This window comes from Oncorhynchus kisutch, linkage group LG4 (genome assembly GCF_002021735.2).
Source record: "Oncorhynchus kisutch isolate 150728-3 linkage group LG4, Okis_V2, whole genome shotgun sequence".
In the NCBI taxonomy this organism is placed as follows: domain Eukaryota; kingdom Metazoa; phylum Chordata; class Actinopteri; order Salmoniformes; family Salmonidae; genus Oncorhynchus; species Oncorhynchus kisutch.
In genome coordinates this window covers 58,631,371-58,645,653 of record NC_034177.2, presented here as the reverse complement: position 1 = coordinate 58,645,653, position 14,283 = coordinate 58,631,371, and positions in this window count along the sequence as shown.

Below are 14,283 nucleotides of genomic sequence, written 5' to 3'. Positions count from 1 at the left end.
TGTGAAGTTATTTGGATTTTTACTAATTATCTTTGAAAGACAGGGTCCTGAAAAATGGACGTTTCTTTTTTTGCTGAGTTTATATGTTTTGAACATGACAGTTTACAATCTAAGGTAACGCCAAGTCATTTAGTCTCCACAACTTGTTCAACAGCCACACCATTCATTACCGGATTCAGCTGAGGTCGAGAAAATACAATGCTCTTAGTTTTAGAGATGTTCAGGACCAGTTTATTACTGGCCACCCATTCAGTGACTTCATTAACTGTGGCTGCTAATGTGAATCATCAGCATAAATGGATGGACACACATGCTATGTTTTAATGCCAGTGGCAGGTCATTGGTAAAAAATAGAAAAGAGTAGTGGGCCTAGAGAGCTGCCCTGCGGTACACCATACTTTATGTTTGACATTAGAGAAACTTCCATTACAGAAAACCCGTTGAGTTATATTAGATAGATTGCCATATCGTGGATTCAGAGCTGAGGTTGAAAATCCATAACACATACACTCCTTTCAAAAGTTTGGGGTCACTTAGAAATGTCCTTGTTTTTGAAAGAAAATTTAAAAAAATGTCCATTAAAATAACATTGAATTGATCAGAAATACAGTGGAGACATTGTTAATTTTGTAAATAACTATTGTAGCTAGAACTGGCTGATTTGTAATGTAATATCTACATAGGCGTACAGAGGCCCATAATCAGCAACCATCCCTCCTGTGTTCCAATGGCATGTTGTGTTAGCTAATCCAAGTTTATCACTTTAAAAGGCTAATTGATCATTAGAGAACCCTTTTTCCTGTAATCGAACCCACAAATGCTGATGCGCCAGATACTCAACTAGTCTAAAGGCCAGTTTAATCAGCACAACAGTTTTCAGCTGTGCTAACATAATTGCAACATGTTTTTAATTATCAATTAGCCTTTTTAAATGATAAACTTGGAATAGCTAGCACAACATGCCAATGGAACACAGGAGTGATGGTTGCTGATAATGGGCCTCTGTAGCCTATGTAAATATTGCATAAAAAGTCATTTATAACATGAACAATGTCTACACTGTATTTCTGATCAATTTGATGTTATTTTAATTGACTTTTTTTTCTTTTTTTCTTTCATAAACAAGGACATTTCTAAGTGACCCAAAACCTTTGAACAGTAGGGTACTTTATTTCAACAACAGGTTATGGTCAATAATATCAAAGGCTGTATTGACATCTAACAGTACGGCTCCCACAATCTGCTTATTATTAATTTCTTTCAATCAATCACCAATCATTTGTGTCAGTGCAGTACATGTTGAGTGCTCTTCTCTAAAGCATGCTGAAAGCCTGTTGTAAATTTGTTTACAGAGATATAGCATTGTATTTGGTCAAACACAATTTTTCCAACAGTTTGCTAAGAGCTGGCAGCAAGCTTATAGGTCTGCTATTAGAACCAGTAATGCCCGCTTTACCACTCGTGGGTAGCGGAATTATTTTGGCTTCCCTCCAGGCCTGAGGACAAAGACTTTCCTCTGGGTTCAGATTAAACATTTGATAGAAAGGAGTGGCTATAGAGTCAGCTACCGTCCTCAGAAGCTTTCCATCTATGTGGTCAATCCCAGGAGGTTTGTCATTATTGATCGATAACAAGAATTTTTCCATTTCTCCCACACTAACTTTACAAAATTCAAATTTGCAACCTGGAATTAATTTTAAGATTTTGGGGTGGTTTGTGTCATCTGATTTACACAACATGCCTACCACTTTGAAGATACAAAATATTTTCTATTGTGAAATAAACAAGAAATAAGACCAAAAAACAGAACTTGAACATGTATAACTATTCAGATCTTATTTACGGGCTTCATAGCAAAGGGGGTGAATACATATTCAAGTAATTTTTTCAATTTCACTTCACTAAGTTGGACTATTTTGTGTATATCCATTACATGAAATCCAAATAAAAATCGATTAAATTACAGGTTGTAATACAACAAAATAGGAAAAACGCCAAGTGGGATGAATACTTTTGCAAGGCACTGTATTCTATTTATTGTGCTGTTGAAGTCGTCATGTTTTGTTTATTGGTTGTTTGGTGCAAAAACCTGTTGGTGAAAAATGTTTTTTATATGTATTATTATTTAAATTTGACACCACACAACCAATAAACAAAACATGACGACTTCAACACCACATCGTATTTACAATGACGGCCTACCCCGGCCAAGCCCAGATGACGCTGGGCCAATTGTGTGCCACCCAATCACGGCCGGATGTGATTCAGCTTAGATTCAAACCAAGGACTGTAGCACCTCTTGCACTGAAATACAGTGCCTTAGACCGTTGCGCCACTCAGGAGCCCTAAGAGCAGTTCGAACCTGGGCCGTGGTGGTGGGAGTGCCGAATCCTAACCACTAGACTAGTGTTGCATATATTTAATCTAATTATAAATATGGCATCAAAATGTTGAAAATATGATTTCCTCTAGCTGATCATGAAGTAATGAAACAGGCAGTGAGAGTGAGCTCGTCTGTGGCGGTTGGTGAACCCTCAATCTTCTTGCTGTGCCACAAACGCATGCTGAAGTAGCAAAGTCAATATCGAATTGTATAAAAAAGGGGCGCCAGTAAATTTAGATCTGTCCCGAAGGAAGTTTTTCAAAAACCTCCAAATAACTTAGAATTTCCATTAATAAATCCTTCCAGGAAAACTTTCTGTGAACCATAGTAAAACGTTCAGAGAACACCCCGACAACCAAAACAGTTACATTCCCAGAACATGCAAAATTTTCACTTCCATTCTGAGAATGTTTAAAAAACATTCCGTTTTACCATTCAGGAAAATTCTGGCTTCATTCCCAGAACTAATGGGAAACCTGTCACGACTCCGACCGAAGGTGGCGCCCCTTCCCGTTCGGGTGGAGCTCGGCGGTCATCGTCGCCGGCCTACTATCTGCCACTGATTCTTTTCTCCCCCTCCTTATGTGTTTATTGATTACACCTGTTTTGAGTTTGTTGTAATTAGTTGGCCTTTATTAGTCAGCCGGCCCGCCCGTTTCTTTGTGCGGGATAGATTATTGTAACCCTGGTGTTTGATACAGACGAACGTGTTGGTGTATGTTCGTGTATAGTGCTGGACTGTTTTCGTCCCCCGTGTCTGGGGCATTTTGTTTGAGCACCCAGTGTTTAGTGGGGTGGCCGTGGTTCACCGTGTGTGCATTAAAAGAGCACTATATTGAACTCTCTGTTTTCCTGCGCCTGACTTCACCATCACGACACCCAGTACCTTACAAAACCAAAAAATGTACGTTCCCACAACATCCAAGGAACCAAATGTGCTAACTGGGTTATTACAGTAACCCTATGAGTGGGGACCAACCAGGGTAGATTATGTAGAGTAAGAGAAGTCAAGCATGCTGACATACCGGTATAGCTAGAGTGGAATCCCCTTTTCAGCTTCATCACGGAAATACTGTATAAGAGACGTAGAGAAGGGAGGGAGATACAGTAAAACCAGTGGGAGAGAAAGGGGGATTTCCTAGGAAGAATAACAAACAAGGCAGAACCACCTAGCTGCTTACACCTGAGTATCTGTCAATATAACATGATGAGGAAGAAGGATTAATGTGGGTGTTCCGGTTATCATACGTGTCATGTTTCACTTACCGATAGTTTGTGTACACATTCATCTATATACTGTCTGTCACATTCATCTCTATATGACTGATCTGTTCCACTCGTTGACACTTGTACACACTACCCCTCGAGTGCCCTGTTTCATCCATGACATCATGGGTTTCGACATGCACATAGTGGAGACAATGTTCTTTTTTAGGCTTCAGGCTTGTCTAAATTGGTCTAGATCACTGGTTCTCGAACCTGCCCCTGGAGACCCAAAGGGGTGCACATTTTTGTTTTTGCCCTGGCACTACACAGCTAATTCAAATGATCAACTCATCATGAGGCTTAAATATATATGCACGCAACACTTTTCCATGTTTTTTTTATTTGTGGAAACATGTCATTTTTTCAATTTCACTTCACTAAATTTGACTATTTTGTGTATGCCCATTACATGAAATCCAAATAAAAATCTATTTAAATTACAGGTTGTAAAGCAACAAAATAGGAAAAACACAAATTCTTTAATACTTTTTTAAGGTACTGTACACTATGAAGCAGTTCACACATATTATTTAGATACTGACTGTTAGCACTTGGTGTTGCCCATAGCAGCACCCCAAATTAAAAGGCCTTAGATGTGCCAAGTAAACCTGCAACCACAACATTTCAATAACACTTGACATGAGATCTTCTCTAAGCATTACAGGGATTTGGCTCTGAATATATACAGCAACACCTCCCCCATAAGCTTTTCTGTCTCTTCTATAGATGTTATATCCTTGTATTGCTACTGCTGTATCATCAAGTTAATTATCTAAGTGAGTCTCAGAAATGGCTAATATATTAATGTTATCTGATGTTAGTAAGTTATTGATTTCATGAACATTATTTCTAAGTCTACATACATTAACATGGGCTATTTTCAGCCCTTTCCCAGGTAGCTTATCAGGGATAGACATATTACTGAAAAGAGCAAACAAAGCAAGAGAAAATATATATATACATTCAGCAGTGTGTGTGTGTGTGTGTGTGTGTGTGTGTGTGTGTGTGTGTGTGTGTGTGTGTGTGTGTGTGTGTGTGTGTGTGTGTGTGTGTGTGTGTGTGTGTGTGTGTGTGTGTGTGTCCACTTTGATTAACTCCACTTTTCCCAGGGCATCCTCCACCATCTCCTTGACCGCAAATAGATCTCCCAAACACACATCCATAATACACACTCTACATATTTCTTAACAACTTTAGCCCGTTTTGCTCCATTTTTTAATGCTACAGTTTATTTTTCTTCTATTCACCATCTGACTCAAACAGTGCTTCCATGGTCTTTCCTTCCTCTGCCTTGGGCCTCCACGAACAAGCTCACTTCCTCCCACACTCTACTCTCAGCTGCTCGACATACGTCATCCATTTGGGCAGCACGCATGTTCATATAACCTTTCCTTCCAGTCCGCATGACTCTGACGCGTGTAGTTAACAGACTTGTTTGGCATTGCAGCTGACAGTGCAGATGACTGCTTGACTGACTGATCTAAAAATCACCTTGCATCATAAATACCTACTCATTATTATTTGTCGATCAATCAGTCACTCACCATTTACCCACAATGCATTATGGATTTGATGTGCCCTAATATGTCATTAACACGTGGCTGCATGGAGGTTGCTAAAATTATGTTGTGTTCATAACCAAGTGGGAAGTGGGAATTTACGACATACAACTGGGAAACATTGACTTGAACAGCGCTCCAACTTGTAATTACTAGTGGGAAACTCGTTATCATCCCTGAGCTCTGAGTGTACCTATGACCTCATGGAGCTGCTAGAGACAGAGTGGGAGACGTTCGGGGGGGAAGAGTGGTCTAGATCTGGGCTACGGTGCTGGACTGCTGGGCCTACTGGCACTAAAGAAATGTGCAAGTGGTTTAGATAGTTCACTGATTCTCTATACTATACTTTCTTGATTTGTCACATAAACTGAAATTAGGCAAACTATTAGAATTTTTGGAACCAGGCAATGGTGGATCGATATCTGCATGGTGCATCTTTTTAAAGGATAATAAATAAAGAAATGTGGTGCATGTCAGAAACGTATCCTTATCGCATCAATTCAGGCAATTTCTGAGCAACACCGATTTTTGTCCGTATGGCCCAGCTCTACACTGACCCCCATTACACTTGCACATAATTAAAATGACAGTATGAATGGTTGTTTGACAGATAATGAAGAGATATTCAGGACATATAAAAGATTTAAGACATACTGTAGGCTACATAGTCGAGCAAGCAGGTATGACAGTCTGGCTTACTACCTTTGTGGTAAAACCTTGTACTGTATGTCAAATACATGAGGTGCGCTTGATTAAGAAAATAAAACAGATTAAGGAGGAGTTTGAGAAGCTTCACCAGTTGCTACCAGAGGAAAGAGAGGACCAGGATAGGCTGCACTGATGGGGGGAAAAGAAGCAGAAGTCTGATGATAAAGAAGATTGCGGAGATTAGCAAAATGATATGTGATAATCCATCAATATGGAACCATTGTAACTTGCAAACTAGGCCTATAACAAGCAAGTGTATACCACAAGTATTTCAAATGGTTTGTCTCAAATCAATTTTGCCTGTTTTTAACAGGACATCTTTACACGTACAGTACATACTGTACAAGTGTCTGTGCAGCACTCAATGTGAACATGTGAAAGTGTTTTCAACTCAGTTTCCATTTGTTAAGTGTATGTTTGTGAAACTAAAAAGAAAAGCTGTTTGTATTCATGTTGGATCATGTGGACATAAAAGTGGTAGTTGAAGTAGGTGCAATATACGACTTAAAATAAGATGCCATTTCATGTCTCCCCTCTTTCACTTCCTATATAGACCATTAGAACAGGACTGGTGCCAGTAACTGAAGTGCAGGAGAAAAGCGGAGAGGAGGTAAAGCAATAAAGGTCTTTACAGGGGGGATTGATGGGTGGGGGGGAGGAAGGAAGGGAAATGGGCTCAGTGACCTTTGCAGGAGATTCCCCCAGTGTTCAAACGGCACCATGAAAGCCAGGCTTGTTTCTGAAGTCCGCCGCAAAATGTCAATTGCAACTTATCCCACCTGCCCAAGGACGGGGTCTGAAAGTGGAGTCTGGAGTCACTGTAGTGTAGCCCATCTATTCTACAGTGAGGCTCTATGTGGTCTCTGTGTCTCCTTCTAATGTCTGGGTCCTGCTGAGTAAATTCACCTTTTCAAATTTTAAGGCAGCAAAATGTGAAGGCTGTGCAAAGGGTGTGTAGACTTTCGCTAGGCACTGTATAAGTGTCAAGATTGACACGCTTTACCCTAATATATTAATTAATTTCACTTCCCATCTAGCACATAATGTTCTGTCCTCTGGTTATTTTGCATACAACCTTCCCACAACGTTCTGGGAATGGGGCAGGATAGTTTTTTGGCTTTGGAACATTCTCGGCAGTTTTAACAAAATTGACAAAATAAAAATACAAATCTTGGTATTTCATTATTTTAACGGAACGTTTCCTAAAAGTTAAAACATTGTTACAATTAATTATATTTTTGGTAATGTTCTAAGAACGTTCTCCAACTGGTTTGACATTAGAAGACATGTTCTCAGATAGTTCATAGAACATTAAGAAACAATGTTCTCCTGTGGGAATTTAGATACAGCATAACATTTCCACCAGGTTTCCTCATTGTTGTACTTAAAGGAATGTTCTAAAATTGTTCCCAAGAACGTTAAGAAACAACGCTCTTCAGTGTTTGAATGTCAATACAACATTTCCTGCAGGTTTCCTCATGGTTCTTTTTAAAGTAATGTTCCCAGAACGTTTACAACTTTTACATAACAACCATAAGAGAACCTTAGTAACGTTCAATGAACGTTCTAAGAATGTTATTGAAAAACATACATTCTGTTCTCAGCTACATCTAAAACGCTCTCTATCCTCTATCTTGTTAAGTGTGTTCAGGTGTGTTGGCCGCAGCTACTTAATTTCTCTTCTTCTTCTCTGGTACAATGGCGTTTGCAACAATTGGATGTGCATTCTGCCACCTACTGTGCGAGGGGATAATAAAGATCCCCCAAAATAAATAACGTGGGGTAAAGAATATTCATACAGATGATCAAAAAGAAGGTTCAAGTAAACTAAATCAACCTGCATTTTCTAATCAGGTCCCTACACAGGCTCAGAAGGATCTTGTGAGGGAGATATGTTTTCTGGTGACAGTCCTTGAAGCCCCAAAAACTTTTTCAGCTTAAGATACAATGATGTCCAGCTTCTTAGACCTCTTGGACACTTGTGCAGTGCAATTAATAAAAGTGGCTATAAATGATACAAAATCCACATTCTTTACAATGAGTGTATCGAAATCTCGAAGCAGTGTGCCGATGCGTGTATCACTTTATCAGAAGAACGTCATCAGTGGCGTCTGAAGCTTTGTTTGATCACATGATCACAAAACAAGAAAACAGTGTCTGGTATGAAATAAGAGGGGAGCAATGTCATAAATACCTGAGCAGAACCTTTCAGGGGAGAGTTTTGGTTCCGCCCTGGAGGACAGGGAATGGTGAGCCGTTGGCTCTGTTGGTCGAATTCTGTGAAACTTTTGTGATGTGGTTTGGGAGAGGTGTTCAATGCTGTCAGAGACTCAGCATTGATGCCTTTTGATGGTTGTGTAGGTCTGGAAAGAGTATGGCTCACCAACTGTAAAGCCAATAAGCCTTTCGCTGCTCATACTGTAGCTTTAGTTTGTGTCTCTTACGTTAGGCAGGTAGGGTACGGTTACTTGGTCGAGTCCGCCCTAGCATCTGAGCTGCTACACAGGCAAAAGATTTATGGTTGCCTTGGTGGGCGGACTAGTTTATTTTTCTTTGGCATATGTTTGTTTGTATTCTTTGTCTTGTTTAAGTCACAACATCCCCAGACAGACCTCCAGGGTTGGCCGTCATTGGGAGAGGCTATTTTGAATAGAATGCAGCATCCAGTCTTATGAATTCTTCTTTGTCGTCAGACTCCAGTCCCCCTGCAGACCAACGTTGTGAACCCGCGCCCACTAATTGGCCACACCTGATCTGTTTGAATAGACTAAAAGGAACAGCTTTGTAGGATTTAAAACACATGGCATGCTAGCTCCTTCCTGGTGGCACAGTGGACTAATTCCATTGCTAAAAACAGAAGTTCATAGGTTCAAATCTCCCTGATACCATTACACACAAAAAAATGTCTTTGCATGATTAGTGCCTAGGCAAGTGTGTTTCTATCTGTGCTTAGAGTTCAACGCAGTTAATATAAGCTGGCAGTGTTATTGCAACATTTAGTGAAAGTTTTAAAGGATAAATTGCAATTTACCTATGGGGCAGGGGATGATAGGGGAGGGTTATCCCCTCCAAAATTGTGCATTTTTTCCCTGGTTTACAGTCTCTCTTTTGTAGGTTTTAATATATAATTTCTTCCATCCTAGCCAAATATCCTCCTCTGCTTGCATTCACCTCCCCTATATCGAGGTGTTTTGGTACTTCCCTTATGCACTTCAATGCCTTGCAAAAGTATTCACCCCCTTGACGTTTTTCCTATTTTTGTTGCATTACAACCTGTAATTTAAATTTATTTTTATTTGGATTTCATCAAATGGACATAAACAAAATAGTCCAAATTGGTAAAGTGAAATGAAAAAAAGAACTTGCTTCAAAAATATTTAAAAATTACAAAACGTAAAAGTGGTGTGTGCATATGTATTCACCTCCTTTGCTATGAAGCCCCTAAATAAGATCTGGTGCAACCAATTACCTTCAGAAGTCACATAATTAGTTAAATAAAGTCCACCCGTGTGCAATCCAAGTGTCACATGATCTGTCACATGATCTCAGTATATATACACCTGTTCTGAAACACCCCAGCGTCTACAACACCACTAAGCAAGGGGCACCACCAAGCAAGCGGCATCATGAAGACCAAGGAGCTCTCCAAACAGGCCAGGGACAAAGTTGTGGAGAAATACAAATCAGAGCTGGGTTGTAAAATGTTTTTTCTAAACTTTGAACATCCCAAGGAGCACCATTAAATCTATTATTAAAAAATTGAAAGAATATGGCACCACAACAAACCTGCCAAGAGAGGGCCACCCACCAAAACTCACAGACCAGGCAAGGAGGGCATTAATCAAAAAGACCAAAGATAACCCTGAAGGAGCTGCAAAGCTCCACAGCAGAGATTGGAGTATCTGTCCATAGGACCACTTTAAGCCGTACACTCCAAAGAGCTGGGCTGTATGGAAGAGGGGCCAGAAAAAAATAAGCAAACATGTTTGGTGTTTGCCAAAAGGCATGTGGGAGACTCCACAAACATATGGAAGAAGGTACTCGGGTCAGATGAGACTAAAACTGAGCTTTTTGGGCATCAAGGAAAACGCTATGTCTGACGCAAACCCAACACCTCTCATCACTCCTAGATCACCATCCCCACAGTGAAGCATGGTGGTGGCAGCATCATGCTGTGGGGATGTTTTTCATCGGCAGGGACTGAGAAACTGGTCAGAATTTAAGGAATGATAGATGGAGCTAAATACAGGGAAAGTCTTGAGGGAAACCTGTTTCAGTCTTCCAGAGATTTGAGACTGGGACGGAGGTTCACCTTCCAGCAGAACAATGACCCTAAGCATACTGCTAAAGCAATACTCGAGTGGTTTAAGGGGAAACATTCAAATGTCTTGGAATGGCCTAGTCAAAGCCCAGACCTCAATCCAATTAAGAATATGTGTTATGACTTATTAAAGATTGCTGTACTCCAGCGGAACCCATCCAACTTGAATGAGCTGGAGCAGTTTTGCCTTGAAGAATGGGCAAAAATCCCAGTGGCTAGATGTGCCAAGCTTATAGAGACATACCCCAAGAGACCTGTAGCTGTAATTGCTGCAAAAGGTGGCTCTACAAAGTATTGACTTTGGGGGGGGGGGTGAATAGTTATGCATGCTCAAGTTCAGTCTTATTTCTTGTTTGTTTCATAATTAAAGTATTTTTCATCTTCAAAGTGGTAGGCATGAGGGTGTAAATGAAATGATACAAACCCCCCCCAAAAAAATCTATTTTAGTTCCAGGTTGTAAGGCAACAAAACAGGAAAAATGCCAAGGGGTGTGAATACCTTCGCAAGCCACTGAACACTTTTCCACACGCTAACTTTGAGTATACCACAGGTCAATATAGTCTACCAGTCTACAGTCGATCATGCTCTCTATAGTGACAATAGTCAGATCTGCAATAGGCTAACTAGCAATATACCACACATAAAAACATTCAAACCTGAATCAATTTTCAATATGAATCGACAAGAACAAATAGGAATAGCTGATAGGCAGCAGAGAGGCCATGTGCGTCATTGCACATCAATCAGTGAAGACATGAAACACACAGCTCAAACAGCTCCACTATTGATTTTGTTTAGGGACAATACAATTACCCTACCTATACTAGCCTACAACGCCACAGTACAATGAATAATTACATTATTGTTTTCAAATGAAAAGGCACAGTAGCAGGCCAGTCTGGCTGTATTTTAAATTCTGATACTGAATGCACTGCAGCGGATGCTCCTCAGAGCAGGAAGGGGTGAACCATTCTCCTCAGTGAATTTCAATTTTTCTTTAATTGTAAAACATTAAAGTTATCCTTTTAAGATAAAACAATATTCCAAATATAACCACATGTCACAAAATAATTGATTAAAACACTGTTTTGCAAAGAAGATCTACAGCAGCCTCAACAGCACTCTGTAGGGTAGCACCATGGTGTACATTGACTTCAATACAAAACCTAGGAGGCTCATGGTTCTCACCCCCTTACATAGACTTACACAATAATTATGACAACTTCCAGAGGATGTCCTCCAACCTATCAGAGCTCTTGCAGCATGAACTGACGTGTTGTCCACCAAATCAAAGGATCAGAGAATGTATCTAGAACTCAAAGCATAAGCTGCAGCTAGCTAGCTGGTGAGTAGTTGACTCAAAGAGATAAAAACAATGGTTGAACGAATTAAGAGGCAAGAGAGAAATAGTTTTTCAGTTTCACTTACTTTGCTAGAAAATGCAGTTAGCTGGTTTAGCCTACTGAAACACTCTGCTCAAACAGAGGGATGCTATGTTAGCTAGCTGGCTCTGACTATCCAACACAACACTGGAAATCTTCCAAGTCAAGGTAAGCTTTTGGTTTTACAATTTTTTTGCCACCAGGGCCCGCCGATGTAACTGCTTACTGAATGTATACTGTAAAGTCACTGCATGATTGTAGCAGGTTTACTTAATTGATAATGCCCTAGAGGCCAGTGTTTGGAGGATATATTGGCACAGGTGTTGTTAGGCCCGAGACGAAGTCAAGGGCCGGCAAACTGTATCAATATATCCTCCAAACACCAGCTTTGAGGATATTATCACATTTATACAACGGGTTAACAACATCCTCAAATAATGATTGACATATTTTCATTTAAAACGTTATTTTTATTAATTTATTCATACCATTTCATCCTTCCACAAGATATAGTCCCGACACAAATCTAGGGTTGCTACCCAAGCATTCAATCTATCGGTTCGGTTGCTAGAGATGCGACCCAGTCGTTCAGTCTTTTTGTTCTGTATGTATGGACACAACCCAGTCATTTGTTCTAAATGTTCTATTGCCATACTGCCTGGCAACGTTCTTATCCCTTGCATGCTAGCTAGCAAATTACGGCTAATGTACAGTCAAGTCAAATATTCTGCAGCCAGAATAACAGCAAATTAGCCCCATTTGTTTATGCTGTTTTCAAGTGACATTTGTTTGGATACATCCATAACAATGAGCTAATGAGGCGCGATTACACCTGGCATAGAAAATGTGCTCACTTGTCAGGACACTGTTTTTCAGAGGAGCTAGACAACAACACAGCTAACAAAATCACTTCAAACTGAAGCTGGAAAGACTTCAAACTAGCTGCACTTCGTTTTGCTTTTACCTTTTTTCAATTGACATTTCATGCTTATTCATGATTTAGACTGACTGAGAAATGGTGCCTGCCTGCCTGTCTGCCTGTCTGTCTCGTCCTGACTCCCGACACGTTCATTACTACGGGACAGCTGGAGATCAAATTTCAATATTGAAACCATATTAATACAAATCTCCACTGTCAAAAACAAAATCTTAGTCTAAAAGAAATGTGAGATAATGTCTAGATGCTTTTTATAGTGGAGATCAAGTTATAAAATGCTTGGCTGGGCTGATGAGACAGTGGATTGCGAGGGTCAGATGGAACAGAATAAATAGACACTTTAACGTCATAGATTTAGACGGTGATAACTTGTGAAATAGACACCGGCTGGAATGTGGTTTTAGCATTCAGGATTAGACCCATTCATTGTATAATTATGTGTTAGTTCTATTAGCCTTGCTGACAATGACGTTACCTTAGGGGTGGCAGGTAGCCTAGTGGTTAGAGCATTGGTTAGAGCGTTGTTCCCCGTTAGGCCGTCATTGTAAATAAGAATTTGTTCTTATCAGTCTCTTGATTTAGTAGGCTATACCTGCACTGTATCTGCAAGCTGTTGGCTAGACCCCACGTGCCAATACCATGGACATATTCGCAGTGCCTAAGCACTATTTTTAGTGACAAAACTATATACTGTAGGCCTAGAGTTGAAAAGGCGATGTAAAACCAATTAACTTCAGATCTGCTAGGTCGGATTTGAATGCACATCATGGTTCACCAGCAGCCCTAAACATCTGAAGAATAACCTACAGACTAGGGTTTAATATTTTCCCTATATTTTACAAATGTCCCATCCCGAGAATAATCACTTTTCTCCCAGGGTAACCTGGTATTTCCCGCCCAAACCGGAAGTATCATTCTGAAGTATATGAAGCGTATAAATGTGTCTGGATTTAATTAGAGCTTTGATCGGCATGAAAACTAAAGTCTGATGCTACCTGAGCTTGATAAGCCTGACATTAGATACATTTTATGAGCCCAAGCCCTAAAATTCCCAAAGGATTGTGCCATTATCCAATACATAGCCATAGCCAAATACAGTAAAAACATATTTTATACAGGTACATTACGCATGACAGAAAAACATAAACGCCCATAGATGTATCTATGCTCTCTTGGGTAAGTAAATGACACAAGCACCAGTAAGCTAATCTTTTTGAGTGTGGACTCTATTATTGTATTGTGTTATACTGTATTATATGGACTAGAATTCCACACCTCTTTCAAACCACAAACCTGGGAGAGAACATGTGATGCTGGTGCCGGACATGCAGCCTACAAAGTTAACAGCATACAAGACCCCCCCCCCCCCCCCCCCCCTTTAAAAAAAATCCAGCAACTTATTCCAGTCTAGTTTTTGGTGGGTCTTCAAGAGCTAAGGAGTGTTTTTAAGGTGAGAGGCCAGCGGAGCAAGTGCATATTGCGCAATATACTTTAAGTTAAAAGCTTTTGCGTAGCACATCATCCATTAGCTAAATATGAGACTAATAGCTGCATTGAATCATCTGAAATGATTACCTGAAAGAGGTAAGCTATACATTTGAAGTCGGAAGTTAACATACACTTAGGTTGGAGCCATTAACACTCGTTTTTCAACCACTCCACAAATTTCATGTGAACAAACTATAGTTTTGGCAAGTCGGTTAGGACATCTACTTTGTGCATAACA